This window comes from Lipotes vexillifer, unplaced genomic scaffold (genome assembly GCF_000442215.2).
Source record: "Lipotes vexillifer unplaced genomic scaffold, Lipotes_vexillifer_v1.1 scaffold169, whole genome shotgun sequence".
Taxonomy (NCBI): domain Eukaryota; kingdom Metazoa; phylum Chordata; class Mammalia; order Artiodactyla; family Lipotidae; genus Lipotes; species Lipotes vexillifer.
The window spans coordinates 1,051,421-1,057,954 of NW_006793375.1; positions in this window are offsets into that span (position 1 = coordinate 1,051,421).

Sequence of the window (6,534 nt, forward strand, 5' to 3'; positions counted from 1 at the left end):
AGCACAGGCTCCGGACGCGCAGGCTCAGCGGCCATGGCTCACGGGCCCAGCCGCTCCGCGGCATGTGGGATCTTCCCGGATCGGGGCACAAACCCATGTCCCCTGCATCAGCAGGCGGACCCTCAACCACTGTGCCACCAGGGAAGCCCAACTATATATATTTTTTTAAATTTATTTTCTTGAAGTAAAGTTGATTTACAGTGTTGTGTTAATTTCTGCTATACAGCAAAGTGATTCAGTTACACACACATATATACACACACACATTCTTTTTCATATCCTTTTCCATTATGGTTTATCACAGGATATTGAATACAGTTCCCTGTGCTATACAGTACGACCTTGTTGTTTATCCATTCTACATATAATAGTTTGCATCCACTAATCCCAAACTCCCAATCCATCCCTCCCCCTGCCCCTTGGCAACCACAAGTGTCTGTAGGCACTATATATTTTACATATACTAATTCACTTAAGTATTCATACCAAACCTATGAGGTAGATAAAATTATTATTCCATATTTTTCAGATGATGTAATGAAAGCACAGTGAAATTGCTTATCCAAGGTTACACAGATAGTACAAGCAGACAGGGATTTCAACTGTCTGTCTCTGGCAGTCTGCCTCCAGAGAACATTGTTTGGTTCTAGGGTGAACAGTGTTTGGTCAGACGTATGTTAACTAAGCTTATAGGTTTTTAGCCTTTAGGATCAATCTATAGACAAATCACGAGAGACGGGACTATGGTTACAAATCAGGATATACATGTTGTCATGCAAAGAAGGACATAATTGACAGTAGCTGGGAGATTGAAGGGAGGGAGGAGACATAGAAAGAAGGATGGGGGGACTTCCCTGGCGGTCCAGTGGTCAAGACCCCGTGCTTCCACCCCAGGGGTCACAGGTTCGGTCCCTGGTCGGAGAACTAAAGATCCCACATGCTGTGTGCCCCCCGCCCCCGAAAAAAAAAGAAGATTAAAAAAGAAAGAAAGATGGGATAGTACTATCCTTGACTAACACAGTGAGAGAAAGAGAGTCTATGTTTGATAGTTGTAGACATGGAAATTTAAAATGCTATTTCATGTTGCAGAGGTGATCACTCTTGTCAGTTTATTGGCTGGAATATAGAGGAGAAGTGAAGAGTAGATAAGTGGGTTAAGTCTACATCTAAATATCGAGACATTGATGCAAAATGCTTAAGGTGGATACATAAATTAAATATCAGTATAAGCAAATTATTGAGAAAGCAGTGCCTATCATAGAAACATAATTAGAAATAATGGTTTCTCCCAAGGTAGGCAGCTGCAGTTTTTCATCATAAATTCTTTTCTACTACTGTGTTTTTAAGTATATTACTTGGCACATATTAAACAGTTTGGTAAAAGCCAGAGAAACAGAAGATGCAACATCAGCTTGGTTTCAGGAAAACAACATCATCCATTATATTAAGTGAAATGTGGCTCATTTGGAGTCTATTGGTATTGGAGCTTTGATCATATTTATTCTGTAAATTGGTTCTGATTTTATAATAGAATAAAAGCATAAAGGTTTTATATCTAGTTTTATGTGTGTACATTTCAAAATATCATTAGAGTAAAAAATGCTGAAAGTCAATTCTGAGAGGCCAAGCCAATTTTTTCTATCGCTTTATCACTCAAGTTTGAAAAATACCACTTCACTGTAAGAGGCTGAGCTACCTTGGTACCAACTCATTACTCAGGGCTTGCTTCAATTTCATCTCTGCTGTGAAGGCTTTCCTTAATCTTCTAGGAAGAATTGATGGTCTCCTTTGGGTCTCATTATACACTCTGCGTGCATTTATCACAGGTTATGTCTCTTCTGTATAGAGTTATTTGTTCACATTGATGTTTGTTTATGATTTCTAGACTAAAAGTGCTTATGAGTGGGGCCTATAGCTTATTCATCTGTATCCTTAGCACCCAGCTCACAACCAATCACATACCAGGAGCCCAGCAAATGTTTGCTGAATCGATGGGTGGTAACAGCAATGATATTCTCTTGGCTTTCAGATTTCCCTTCAAGGGTTAGCCATCACACTGGAAAAGCACAAGGTACTTCATCCACCATAACTTAAAAGCTTTTTAGAGGGCTTCCCTGGTGGCGCAGTGGTTGAGAGTCCGCCTGCCGATGCAGGGGACGCGGGTTCGTGCCCCGGTCCGGGAGGATCCCACGTGCCGCGGAGCGACTGGGCCCGTGAGCCATGGCCGCTGAGCCTGCGCGTCCGGAGCCTGTGCTCTGCAACTGGAGAGGCCACAACAGTGAGAGCCCCGCGTACCGCAGGAAAAAAAAAAAGCTTTTTAGAAACAGGAAAACATCGAGCTTTAAGCCGTGTAGTCAAATTTATGGCACATTAAGGGCATCATGAAAGAGTTGTCTTAAACTCCTCTTCTGAGTATCTGTACTGCTACAGTACATAGAGAGATAAGGTAATGGTGTCATTATCTTCAGGTGTAGTCAATATTGGCACAGTGGTAGAGTATCCTAGCATATGGCGACATATCACAGTTACTTATCCATGACCAGCTTTGTTAAGACAGCTCGGCAGCTCAGGCTTTCACTGCCCCAGTTCTTGCCTCCCATAGAGATTACCCTTCTCCCAGGTAAAAATGAACCTGCCTTATTGGCATATACCTGTTTAAGAAAGGAGACAGTAAACCTGTAATACAGGAAAGTGAAGAGGTGAAATGGTTGAGTTTTTCTGAAAAGGCCAGATTCAAGGGAGGCAGTAGTAACTTCACTGAGCTCCGTATTCCTGTGGGTTATCATTGGTGAGCTTGTCACTCACTGCCTCATCTGCCCCCTCTACCCCCGCCCTCCCAGCACGCATCTCCAGTGCAATCACCTATTCATTATTTCACTCGGCAAGAATTATCATACACCGCTTAGGAGTAAAATGTTGCTCTAGGCACCATGGTTGATTCACAAATGAGACATGGCCCTAATAAGCCAGAGTTAGAGCTTCATGCAATTTGTCTCCTGACCAACCAGTCTATGTTACTTGCAGTTTTACAACCTGGCTTCTACAAAAGGGAACATGTCTCTTTCTAGTGATTACAGGTTTTTAAATGGAACTAAATAGCTCATAGGCAGGTATTTAAACAAAGCATGAAATTTTCCTAGGAGCCATTAAAGCTGGCTTAGTTTCTATATTCTAAAAACAAAACAAAACAAAACCTTATTTTATTGTGATCTCAATTACAGCAGTTCCTCAAAGGATGATACCTAACAAGAGCCACTGTGTACTATCGGAAAACCGTTACGTGATACTTAACCCTACCCACTTTAAAAATATCTCATTTTACTCCCACTCCTGAAAAAAATTGATTTCTTTGAAAAATGAAGAATAAGACCTCTTTTCTTAAATCTTCTGCTCTTTAAGCTTGGAATTTCTAGATAGTGATCTAGTTGGAAACATCAACATTTGAAAAAAAAAGGTTTATTTAGTTCCTTCTGAATGTTTTTATTTTATTTGTCACTGAAGTTGCTTCAAAACGTTCTTAAAGATCTGCGGTAGGTATTTATGGAAATTTCTTACTCTCTAAATTATAGGCTTTAAAATTAAAAAAAGTATAATTTACCCTCAGCCAGGTGTCAAACAAGAATATCTGAAGGATATTAAGAAGTCTTTTGAATTTATTTCCTTGCATCCATCGTCTCCATTAGCCCCAGTTTCCTTTAAACTACCAATGCTTTTATTAGTTATAAGAAGTCTCATCTGAAATGTGGGCATCAAATGCCAATACTAAATATTTTCCATGCCCCTAAACTAAGGCTAGGTATCATAACCTTAAGATATCCCCAAGTGCCCATGGGAATATATCACTCATAGAACTCAGCGCTGATGTACACAGCCACAGTCCTCTCTAGAGGAGAGAAAAGACATGGTGCCGTATTTAGACTTAGTATAACAGGAAACCTTTCTATGAGCTCTGGTGAGTAAATTATTGACCCAATTCACGTGTTCCATGTTTCACCAGGCCTGGTCCCAAAATAGGGTCTCAGTAGTAATTATAAAGCAGTATTTCTTCATCCCACACCCAGAATTGACAAAACCAATTCTTCCCTCAAATTGCCATTTCAGCTACTGACTCCTTGGGCTCTAGGCTGCTGTCCTGAAGTTTCCTGTTACCCTTGTATGGGAGTGGCCAGCCTCAGGTGACTGTGAGTCTTCTCAAGCTGGGGGCCAGCATCACCAGCAGTCACCTCACTGAGAGGAGGGAAGGGAAGGTGCAAGGGCTGGAGCACAGGACCGTGGTAGCCTCAGTGATACAACGCTTATTATTTCACTTGCGATTGCAGAGGAAGTCTCTGGGGGATTTACATGCCTGAGAGTTAGTACAGTGGGAGGAGAGATGAGAGGAAGGTTGTAGAACATAGAGGACCAATGGATTGACCTTCAGAGCAGGAGAGACTGCGACTCCACATACAAGGGAAAGCAGTTGTTGGACCACTGATGCAACAGGCCACAAGACTTGAGGTCTTTGACAAATGCTCCCTGGGACATCAGAGACCCTCAGTGGAAGTTTCAGAAAAGTCAGACTAGGTAAATATGCCATTGTCAGGCTGAGAGTTGACCCATTTGTATGAGTTCAGGGAAGCGTTAAGTTAGAGAACACTGCTCACCTTTGTGCCAGCTGATCTAATAACAGTGAAATCTTCAGAGTCACCACATTGGTACCTTGGAGGTTTGGCTAAGGAGGAGTAGTCTCTGACCCCGCATTTACAGTTTTTGTGAAGTCGTTCTTTTCCAGCAGGGCCTCAGTGTTCCTATTTAGGTGTCGTTTCACTGTTTTTCCAGAAAGGCAGCGCCCGTGTACCTGCTCCTTTTGGTAGGTAAGAGCACGCAAAGGTGGTAACTTTAGGGTGAGTTTGACTGCATTGCTTCAGAAGGAGTCCTAATAGGAGCTGAAGGACAGCTCCTGAATGTGTCTTGACTTTTAAGTCCACGGGTCTTTTCTGCTTTGCTTGACGACTGATGTTGGATGACCTGCAGTGGACTTCAAGTCTTAGCACGGGGCAATGGAAGAACCCAAGACCTGTTCACAACAGATTGATCACTTCTTAGTTTGCAATCTTGGACAAGTTACTTAGCCTTTCTGAACCTGCTCTTTTTATGTAAAATAGAGATTACAGTGCTTACTTTGCAAGGTCATAGTCCGATTTAAACAGGGTAATACACAGTCGATCCTCACTCTTTGCAGTTCTGTATTCGTGAATTTACCTGCTTGCTGAAATTTATTTGTAACCCCAATTAATACTTAGGTCTCTTTCGCAATCATTCACAGAGATGGGCAGAGTGGCAAAAAATTGTCCCTTTTTTGGTCTATTTAGGGCCACAGGTTTGGCATTTTTTGTACAGTTGACCCTTGAACAATAAGAGGGTTGGGGTTCCGACCCCTGCACAGTTGAAAATCTGCATAGAAAAAATGTTGGCTCTCTGGATCTGCAGTTCTGCATCCGCAGATTCACCCGAGGATGGGGTAGTACTAGAGTATTTACTCTTGAAAACCATCTACATATAAGTGGACCTGTGCAGTTTAAACTTGTGTTGTTCAAGGGTCAACTGTACTGTTGGTGATCTCGCTGTTTTTTTTGGTTTTTTTTTGCGGTACGTGGGCCTCTCACTGTTGTGGCCTCTCCTGCCGCGGAGCACAGGCTCCGGATGCGCAGGCTCAGCGGCCATGGCTCATGGGCCCAGCCGCTCCACGGCATGTGGGATCTTCCCGGACCAGGGCACGAACCCGCGTCCCCTGCATCGGCAGGCGGACTCTCAACCACTGCGCCACCAGGGAAGCCCTGCAGATACTTTGGAGCTCACTTACATGCACGTAAATCTGGTGGTGCTTGCCCTTTAATAAATTGTGTTCCGTCTCTTTTCTATATTGATACAAAAGGGTGTTTTGTTGGTTGGGGTATTTTATTTGTCCACCATATGCTTGGGTTTTATTCTGGGAAGGCTGTTGTTTTTAGATTTCTTGGGCTTGTTTGTATCTGTCACTGACCAAATGGCTTTTTGGCTTTGCCATTGTGCAGTTCAAATTATACTAATGCACCAGTTAAGTTAAAGTGGTCATGCTTATGGACTCTCAGTGGATCAATTTTGTTGCTGAAAGCTGAAGCACTTCAGGTTTTCCGTATTTCTGTATTTACTTGGAAACCAGAAAAATGGACAGCCAGGCATTTTACAAGGTGCCTGATGCCCCTAATTGTTGACTGAGTAGGTTGCAGGCATGGGAAAAAGGTTACTTAGACTAAATTTCAGGGCGTGATTCTCAGTTATTGGCTCCAGCTATGAGCCAGATATATGATTTTCTAGATGTATAAAACCAATAACTGAAAATAGAAACCAGTTTAGGGCTCCACTGATCCATTTCGTTGGCTTTTTAAGGGACCCATTTCACCAAAGGATATTGCAGGTCATGCTTGCTTTTATACTCATCAATGTGTTCCCTCTCTCTCCATGCTCTTCTTTTCCTGCAGATGTTCAGGGTGGTCAGAGACTCAACACACTCTT